The sequence below is a fragment of the Eleutherodactylus coqui genome, unplaced genomic scaffold, assembly GCF_035609145.1.
Source record: "Eleutherodactylus coqui strain aEleCoq1 unplaced genomic scaffold, aEleCoq1.hap1 HAP1_SCAFFOLD_204, whole genome shotgun sequence".
NCBI classification, from domain to species: Eukaryota; Metazoa; Chordata; class Amphibia; order Anura; family Eleutherodactylidae; genus Eleutherodactylus; species Eleutherodactylus coqui.
Window position 1 is genome coordinate 212501 of NW_027102588.1, and position 10000 is coordinate 222500.

The window sequence follows — 10000 nt, forward strand, 5'->3', positions numbered from 1 at the left end:
TTGAGGTCCTGCCCCGGACAGGGGCGCGGCGAGGGTCCCCTGGCCGCGTCGGCTCTCACGTCGACCCACTCTCTCGCGTGGGATGGCGGCGCGGAAGGCCTCGGCCCGGCATCTCGGAGGGGGGTCGCCCGGGCGGGCAAGCCGGCCAGCCTGCTGGCCCCGCGGCCTGCGCAGGCGGGGTGGGGGGGACTCTTGCTCTCGGTGGCTCTGCCCCAGGAGGGTGCGGGGTGGCGGCAGAGGGGAGGCCGCCGCGGGTGCTTCGAGTTTGAGAAATACTCACTTGGTCAGAGACCGCACACCGCTCGTTCCCTTATATGCAAAAAAGGTGTTCGTCCTGACGTTTTGCGAGGCCTTATTTTACCGTCGTCGGCGCTATCAGGGGAAACACGCCCGCTCCTTCCGTCTCCCTGGAACCGCGCCTCGGCCCCGAGGGCCCAGGTTCAACCTCATACCGGTTCTCACGACATGCATCGACACTCGGTGCAACTCCAGCAGCCGCAGCTCCCGCCGGCCCGGCCAGCCAGGTACGCACCCCTGGTCGGCGCTTGGAGCGTTTGCACTTTGTCGTTTTTTTCTCCAAGACTCCTATCTGCCAACTGCTGTGGACTTCAGCGGTGGCTGCCGCGGGCTATGCGCGGCCTCCTGGGGGTCCCGCCTGCCCGCGCAGGCAGCTAGGACGGGGTTATCAGCAAAGCCTGTGAGGCGCTCTCATGGGGAGGGGGGGCTCCGCAGCCCCCCAAGGTGGCTTCGTACACCTCTTGAACGTTGCGGCCCGGCCGCTCGGAGAGAGCGGTGTCTACCCGGGCAGACAGCCTGTCGGCCCCGCGGCCTGGGCAGGCGGAGCAGGTACTCTTGCGCTCGGGGGCTCTGCTCGGCCCGGAGAGTTGTGTGCGGGGCGCCGTCGCCTCGCTGGAACCAGGGGCGTCGTGACGTTCGCGCGCGCCTAGCCGCCGCCAGAACAGGCCAGAAAGGTTGAGCTGCATACGGATCTAAGCCGTTGCCCAAACTAACTCTGGCCCGTGTGACACAGCCGCGCGCGCGCTTTCCTACGACACTCGACCGCCGGGCTCCCTCGGCCTGGGAGGCACTCTCGGGGCGGGGGGCACCGCAGCCCCCCAAGGTGGCTTCGTACACCTCTTGAACGTGGCGCCCGGCCGCTCGGAGAGCGGGGTCTACCCGGGCAGACAGCCTGTTGGCCCCGCGGCCTGGACAGGCGGAGCGGGGACACTTGCGCTCGGGGGCTCTGCTCCAAGGAGCGAGAGCGGCCACTCTGCTCGGCCCGGAGAGTGGGGTGCGGGGCGCCGTCGCATCGCTGGAGCCAGGGGCGTCGTGCCGTGCGCGCACGCCTAGCCGCCGCCAGAACAGGCCGGAAAGGTTGAGCTGCATACGGATCTAAGCCGTTGCCCAAACTAACTCTGGCCCGTGTGACCGACACAGCCGCGCACGCGCTTTCCTACGACACTCGACCGCCGGGCTCCCTCGGCCTGGGAGGCACTCTCGGGGCGGGGGGCACCGCAGCCCCCCCAAGGTGGCTTCCGTACACCTCTTGAACGTTGGGGCCCGGCCGCTCGGAGAGCGGGGTCTACCCGGGCAGACAGCCTGTCGGCCCCGCGGCCTGGACAGGCGGAGCGGGGACTCTTGCGCTCGGGGGCTCTGCTCCAAGGAGCGAGAGCGGCCGCTCTGCACGGCCCGGAGAGCGGGGTGCGGGGCGCCGTCGCCTCGCTGGAACCAGGGGCGTCGTGACGTTCGCGCGCGCCTAGCCGCCGCCAGAACAGGCCGGAAAGGTTGAGCTGCATACGGATCTAAGCCGTTGCCCAAACTAACTCTGGCCCGTGTGACCGACACAGCCGCGCACGCGCTTTCCTACGACACTCGACCGCCAGGCTCCCCTCGGCCTGGGAGGCACTCTCGGGGCGGGGGGCACCGCAGCCCCCCAAGGTGGCTTCGTACACCTCTTGAACGTGGCGCCCGGCCGCTCGGAGAGCGGGGTCTACCCGGGCAGACAGCCTGTCGGCCCCGCGGCCTGGACAGGCGGAGCGGGGACACTTGCACTCGGGGGCTCTGCTCCAAGGAGCGAGAGCGGCCACTCTGCTCGGCCCGGAGAGTGGGGTGCGGGGCGCCGTCGCATCGCTGGAGCCAGGGGCGTCGTGCCGTGCGCGCACGCCTAGCCGCCGCCAGAACAGGCCGGAAAGGATGAGCTTCATACGGATCTAAGCCGTTGCCCAAACTACCTCTGGCCCCTGTGACCGACACAGCCGTGGCACGCGCTTTCCTACGACACTCGACCGCCGGGCTCCCTCGGCCTGGGAGGCACTCTCGGGGAGGGGGGCACCGCAGCCCCCCCAAGGTGGCTTCCGTACACCTCTTGAACGTTGGGGCCCGGCCGCTCGGAGAGCGGGGTCTACCCGGGCAGACAGCCCGTCGGCCCCGCGGCCTGGACAGGCGGAGCGGGGACAAGCCAAGGCTACCGGCGGGCGGGATCGACCGGGTAGCCGCCGTGGGGAACACAACTTGGACGTCTCGCGCCGTCGCGGACCACCGTCCTCCGTCTCTCTCTCCCTCTCTCGGAAGGGAGGCCGCCCGAGGCGCACGGGCCTCGGACGGCCAGGGGTGGAAGGGCTCCACCCCAAGGTGGCTTCCGTACACCTCTTGAACGTTGGGGCCCGGCCGCTCGGTGAGAGCGGGGTCTACCCGGGCAGACAGCCCGTCGGCCCCGCGGCCTGGACAGGCGGAGCGGGGACAAGCCAAGGCTACCGGCGGGCGGGATCGACCGGGTAGCCGCCGTGGGGAACACAACTTGGACGTCTCGCGCCGTCGCGGACCACCGTCCTCCGTCTCTCTCTCCCTCTCTCGGAAGGGAGGCCGCCCGAGGCGCACGGGCCTCGGACGGCCAGGGGTGGAAGGGCTCCACCCCAAGGTGGCTTCCGTACACCTCTTGAACGTTGGGGCCCGGCCGCTCGGTGAGAGCGGGGTCTACCCGGGCAAACAGCCCGTCGGCCACGCGGCCTGGACAGGCGGAGCGGGGGCAAGCCAAGGCTACCGGCGGGCGGGATCGACCGGGTAGCCGCCGTGGGGAACACAACTTGGACGTCTCGCGCCGTCGCGGACCACCGTCCTCCGTCTCTCTCTCCCTCTCTCGGAAGGGAGGCCGCCCGAGGCGCACGGGCCTCGGACGGCCAGGGGTGGAAGGGCTCCACCCCAAGGTGGCTTCCGTACACCTCTTGAACGTTGGGGCCCGGCCGCTCGGTGAGAGCAGGGTCTACCCGGGCAAACAGCCTGTCGGCCACGCGGCCTGGACAGGCGGAGTGGGGGCAAGCCAAGGCTACCGGCGGGCGGGATCGACCGGGTAGCCGCCGTGGGGAACACAACTTGGACGTCTCGCGCCGTCGCGGACCACCGTCCTCCGTCTCTCTCTCCCTCTCTCGGAAGGGAGGCCGCCCGAGGCGCACGGGCCTCGGACGGCCAGGGGTGGAAGGGCTCCACCCCAAGGTGGCTTCCGTACACCTCTTGAACGTTGGGGCCCGGCCGCTCGGTGAGAGCGGGGTCTACCCGGGCAGACAGCCCGTCGGCCCCGCGGCCTGGACAGGCGGAGCGGGGACAAGCCAAGGCTACCGGCGGGCGGGATCGACCGGGTAGCCGCCGTGGGGAACACAACTTGGACGTCTCGCGCCGTCGCGGACCACCGTCCTCCGTCTCTCTCTCCCTCTCTCGGAAGGGAGGCCGCCCGAGGCGCACGGGCCTCGGACGGCCAGGGGTGGAAGGGCTCCACCCCAAGGTGGCTTCCGTACACCTCTTGAACGTTGGGGCCCGGCCGCTCGGTGAGAGCGGGGTCTACCCGGGCAAACAGCCCGTCGGCCACGCGGCCTGGACAGGCGGAGCGGGGGCAAGCCAAGGCTACCGGCGGGCGGGATCGACCGGGTAGCCGCCGTGGGGAACACAAGTTGGACGCCTCGCGCCGTCGCGGACCACCGTCCTCCGTCTCTCTCCCTCTCTCGGAAGGGAGGCCGCCCGAGGCGCACGGGCCTCGGACGGCCAGGGGTGGAAGGGCTCCACCCCGAGGTGGCTTCGTACACCTCTTGAACGTGGCCGCCCGGCCGCTCGGTGAGAGCGGGGTCTACCCGGGCAGACAGCCCGTCGGCCCCGCGGCCTGGACAGGCGGAACGGGGGCAAGCCAAGGCTACCGGCGGGCGGGATCGACCGGGTAGCCGCCGTGGGGAACACAACACGGACGCCTCGCGCCGTCGCGGACCACCGTCCTCCGTCTCTCTCTCTCCCTCTCTCGGAAGGGAGGCCGCCCGAGGCGCACGGGCCTCGGACGGCCGGGGGTGGAAGGGATCCACCCCCCGCGGGAAGGGGACGCGCGCCGGCGCCCGGACGCGGGAGCGTTGACCCGGGGGTCTTTACTCCGCCGAGGGGTAGCCCGGAGAAGGAGCGAGACCGGCCGGCGGGGGTGGAACACCCCCTCATGCCTCGCTCCTTCTGGGGATAAAGCGCGTCGTCCGCAGGCCGCCGTCCCCTATCCCCGCCCTGGACCGCCCGCATCGGCCGGAGCCCGAGGGGACAGGCGGGGGTCCTTCGCTTTCGGGAAAACCTTCACCAAACGTGGGGCCCGTGCCCCGCTCTCGGCCGCCCTGAGGCGGGAGAGCCCGGATCGTTCTCTCTCTCGGCGTCGGCCCCACCGACGCCGTCGCACGGTGGCCTGGGAAAGGGCTGCACCCCCTGCGCCACGCTTCTCCCCCGGAGTACTCCCCCCGCAGGGGGCTCCGCGGGGTGTCCCGACGCGCAGAGTCGCTCGCCTTCTTCCGCGGGGGACGGGAGGGACGCCCACGCGCGTCCCTTCCCCATCCTCGAGAGCCGTACGCGCCGAGGGTGAACCCGCTCGCCGGGGCGCCGGGGAGCAGGGCCCTTGTGGTCCTTCCCCGGACATGGGCGCGGCGAGGGTCCCCCGGCCGCGACGGCTCTCCCGTTGACCCACTCTCTCGCCTTGGGTGGTGGTGATGGAGGCGGCTGCCTACGCCTCAGCCCGGCATCTCGGAGGGGGGTCGCCCGGGCAGCCAGCCAGCCAGCCTGTTGGCCCCGCGGCCTGCACAGGCGGAGTGGGGACACTTGCGCTCTATGACTCTGCTCCCAGGGAGGTGGCAGAGGGGCGGCCGCGGTGCTTTGACTTTGAGCGGTCCCCACTCCAGCACTCTGAGAAATAGTCACTTTGTCAAAGACCGCACACCGCTCGTTCCCTTATATGCAAAAAAGGTGTTCGTCCTGACGTTTTGCGAGCCCTTATTTTACCGTCGTCGGCGCTATCAGGGGAAACAGGCCCGCTCCTTCCGCCTTCATGGAACCGTAGCTCGGCCCCGAGGGCCCAGGATTACCCTCATACCGGTTCTCACGACATGCGTCGACACTCGGCTCAGCCCCGGCAGCCGCAGCTCCCGCCGGCCCGGCCAGCCGGGTCCGCACCCCTGGCCGGCGCCTGGAGCGTCTGGACTTTGTCGTTTTCTCTCCAAGACTCGTCTCTGCCAACTGCCGTGGACTTCGGCGGGGGCTGCCGCGGGCTGTGCCCGGCCTCTTGGGGGTCCCGCCTGCCCGCGCAGGCAGCTAGGACAGGGTTATCAGCGCTCTCAGGGGGGGCCTCCGCAGACCCCCCACAGGTGGCTCCGTACACCTCTTGAACGTGGCGCCCGGCCGCTCGGAGAGCGGGGTCTTCCCGGGCAAGCCGCCTGTGGGCCCCACGGCCTGGACAGGCGGAGCGGAGACAAGCCCAGGCTACCGGCAGGATCGACCGGCTGGCAGCCGTGGTGGAACAACGGGGACGCCTCGCGCCGCCGCGGGCCGCCGTCCTCCGTCTCTCTCCCACTCTCGGAGGCAGGCCGCCCGAGGCCAACGGGCCTCGGACGGCGTGGGGTGGAAGGGCTCCACCCCAGGGGAAGAAAACACGCCCGCGCTCGTTTGCACAGTCTGCCCCGGCCCGGCATCTCGGAGGGGGGGGGTCGCCCGGGCAGCCAGCCAGCCAGCCTGTTGGCCCCGTGGCCTGCACAGGCGGAGTGGGGACCCTCGCGCTCGATGACTCTGCTCCCAGGGAGGTGGCAGAGGGGCGGACGCGGTGCTTTGACTTTGAGCGGTCCCCACTCCCTTCTCAGCACATTGAGAAATAGTCACTTTGTCAAAGACCGCACACCGCTCGTTCCCTTATATGCAAAAAAGGTGTTCGTCCTGACGTTTTGCGAGGCCTTATTTTACCGCCGTCGGCGCTATCAGGGGAAGCGGGCCCGCTCCTTCCGCCTTCCTGGAACCGTGCCTCGGCCCCGAGGGCCCAGGATTACCCTCATACCGGTTCTCACGACATGCATCGACACTCGGCTCAGCCCCGGCAGCCGCAGCTCCCGCCGGCCCGACCAGCCGGGTCCGTCCCCCTGGCCGGCGCCCGGAGCGTCTGGACTTTGTCGTTTTTTCATCCAACACTCTCCTCTGGCAAATGCCATGGACTTCAGCGGGGGCTGCCGCGGGCTGTTCCCCGCCTCCTGGGTGTCCTGCCCTGCAACACCGGAGGCTCAGGCAGGGTCTTGAGCTACTGCTGGTAGGTGCACCTCGGGGGCCCTCCGCAGCCGCCCCGGGCCACCCCTGCAGCCAGCACACCGCTGCCAACAGCCCGCTCCCCATCACCAGCCAGCCCCTCTGCATACATCTGCTGGGGGTGCATTTTTGACTTCCCCCGCTTTGGCCTATGGGGAAAAGCCAGGGGGGAAACCTCCAGAGTCAGGCCGACCTCCTGGAACTCTAGCCCGGCCTGGAGCTACCGGTTTGTCCCCTTCCCGGTTCTCAGGACGTGCATCGCCACTCGGCTCAGCCCCAGCCGCCGCAGCTCCCGCCGGCCCGGCCAGCCGGGTCCGTCCCCCTGGCCGGCGCCTGGAGGCGTTTGGACTTTGTCATTTTTTTTCAAAGACTCATCTCTGCCAACTGCCCCGGGCTTCAGCAGTGGCTGCCGCGGGCTGTGCACGGCCTCCTGGTGGGGTCCCGCCTGCCCGCGCAGGCATCTAGGACAGGGTTCTCAGCAAGGGCTTGGAGGCGCTCTCAGGGGGGCCTCCGCAGGCCCCCAAGGTGGCTTCGTACACCTCTCGAACGTGGCGCCCGGCCGCTCGGAGAGCGGGGTCTGCCCGGGCAGCCAGCCAGCCTGTCGGCCCCGCGGCCTGCACAGGCGGAGTGGGGACACTCGCGCTCGATGACTCTGCTCCCAGGGAGGTGGCAGAGGGGCGGCCGCGGCGCTTTGACTTTGAGCGGTCCCCACTCCCTTCTCAGCACTCTGAGAAATAGTCACTTTGTCAAAGACGGCACACCGCTCGTTCCCTTATATGCAAAAAAGGTGTTCGTCCTGACGTTTTGCGAGGCCTTAATTTACCGCCGTCGGCGCTATCAGGGCAAACAGGCCCGCTCCTTCCGCCTTCCTGGAACCGTGCCTCGGCCCGGAGGGCCCAGGATTACCCTCATACCGGTTCTCACGACATGCATCGATACTCGGCTCAGCCCCGGCAGCCGCAGCTCCCGCCGGCCCGGCCAGCCGGGTCCGCCCCCCTGGCCGGCACGCCTGGAGCGTTTGGACTTTGTCATTTTTCTCAAAGACTCATCTCTGCCAACTGCCGTGGGATTCAGCAGGGGCTGCCACGGGCTGTTCCCCGCCTCCTGGGTTTCCTGCCCTGCAACACCAGAGGGTCAGGGGGGGTCTTGAGCAACTACTGGTAGGTGCAGCACCTCGGGGGCCCTCTGCAGCCAGCACACCGCTGCCAACAGCCCGCTCCCCATCACCAGCCAGCCCCTCTGCATACATCTGCTGGGGGTGCATTTTTGACTTCCCCCGCTTTGGCCTATGGGGAAAAGCCAGGGGGGAAACCTCCAGAGTCAGGCCGACCTCATGGAACTCCAACCCGGCCTGGAGCCACCGGTTTGTCCCCTTCCCGGTTCTCAGGACATGCATCGACACTCGGCTCAGCCCCGGCCGCCGCAGCCCCCGCCAGCCCGGCCAGCCGGGTCCGCCACCCTGCCCGGCGCCTGGAGCGTTTGGACTTTGTCGTTTTTTTTCTCCAAGACTCACCTCTGGCACATGCCATGGACCTCAGCGGGGGCTGCTCCCCGCCTCCTGGGTGTCCTGCCCGGGCACATCGGAGGCTCAGGCAATGTCTTGAGCCACCGCTGGCAGGTGCACTCAGGGGGCCCTCCGCAGCCGCCCAGGCCCACCCCTGCAGCCAGCACACGGCTGCCAGCAGCCACCACACAGCTGCCAACAGCCCGCTCTCCGTCACCCCCCAGCCCAACTCTGCATACATCTGCTGGGGGTGCTTTTTTGACTTCCCCCCTTTTGGCCTATGGGGAAAAGCCAGGGGGAAAACCTCCAGAGTCAGGCCGACCTCATGGAACTCCAACCCGGCCTGGAGCCACCGGTTTGTCCCCTTCCCGGTTCTCAGGACATGCATCGACACTCGGCTCAGCCCCGGCCGCCGCAGCCCCCGCCAGCCCGGCCAGCCGGGTCCGCCACCCTGCCCGGCGCCTGGAGCGTTTGGACTTTGTCGTTTTTTTTCTCCAAGACTCACCTCTGGCACATGCCATGGACCTCAGCGGGGGCTGCTCCCCGCCTCCTGGGTGTCCTGCCCGGGCACATCGGAGGCTCAGCCTGGGTCTCGAGCCCCCTACTGGTAGGTGCACTACGGGGGCCCTCCGCAGCCGCCCAGGCCCACCCCTGCAGCCAGCACACGGCTGCCAGCAGCCACCACACAGCTGCCAACAGCCCACTATCCATCACCCACCAGCCCCTCTGCATACATCTGCTGGGGGTGCTTTTTTGACTTCCCCCCTTTTGGCCTATGGGGAAAAGCCAGGGGGGAAACCTCCAGAGTCAGGCCGACCTCATGGAACTCCAACCCGGCCTGGAGCCACCGGTTTGTCCCCTTCCCGGTTCTCAGGACATGCATCGACACTCGGCTCAGCCCCGGCCGCCGCAGCCCCCGCCAGCCCGGCCAGCCGGGTCCGCCACCCTGCCCGGCGCCTGGAGCGTTTGGACTTTGTCGTTTTTTTTCTCCAAGACTCACCTCTGGCACATGCCATGGACCTCAGCGGGGGCTGCTCCCCGCCTCCTGGGTGTCCTGCCCGGGCACATCGGAGGCTCAGGCAATGTCTTGAGCCACCGCTGGCAGGTGCACTCAGGGGGCCCTCCGCAGCCGCCCAGGCCCACCCCTGCAGCCAGCACACGGCTGCCAGCAGCCACCACACAGCTGCCAACAGCCCGCTCTCCGTCACCCCCCAGCCCAACTCTGCATACATCTGCTGGGGGTGCTTTTTTGACTTCCCCCCTTTTGGCCTATGGGGAAAAGCCAGGGGGAAAACCTCCAGAGTCAGGCCGACCTCATGGAACTCCAACCCGGCCTGGAGCCACCGGTTTGTCCCCTTCCCGGTTCTCAGGACCTGCACTGACACTCGGCTCAACCCCGGCAGCTGCAGCCCCCGCCGGCCCGGCCAGCCGGGTCCGCACCCCTGGCCAGCGCCTGGAGCGTTTGGACTTTGTCGTTTTTTCTCAAAGACCCATCTGTGCCAACTGCCCTGGGCTTCAGCGGGGGCTGCTCCCCGCCTCCTGGGTGTCCTGCCCGGGCACATCGGAGGCTCAGCCTGGGTCTTCAGCCCCTACTGGTAGGTGCACTCGGGGGGGCCCTCCGCAGCCGCCCAGGCCCACCCTTGCAGCCAGCACACGGCTGCCAGCAGCCACCACACAGCTGCCAACAGCCCGCTCGCCATCACCCCCCAGCCCCTCCTGCATACATCTGCCGGGGGTGCTTTTTTGACTTCCCCCGTTTTGGCCAATGGGGAAATGCCAAGGGGAAAACCTCCAGAGTCAGGCCGACCTACTGGAACTCCCACCCGGCCTGGAGCCACAGGTTTGTCCCCTTCCCGGTTCTCACGACATGCATCAACACTCGGCTCAGCCCCGGCAGCCGCAGCTCCCGCCGGCCCGGCCAGCCCG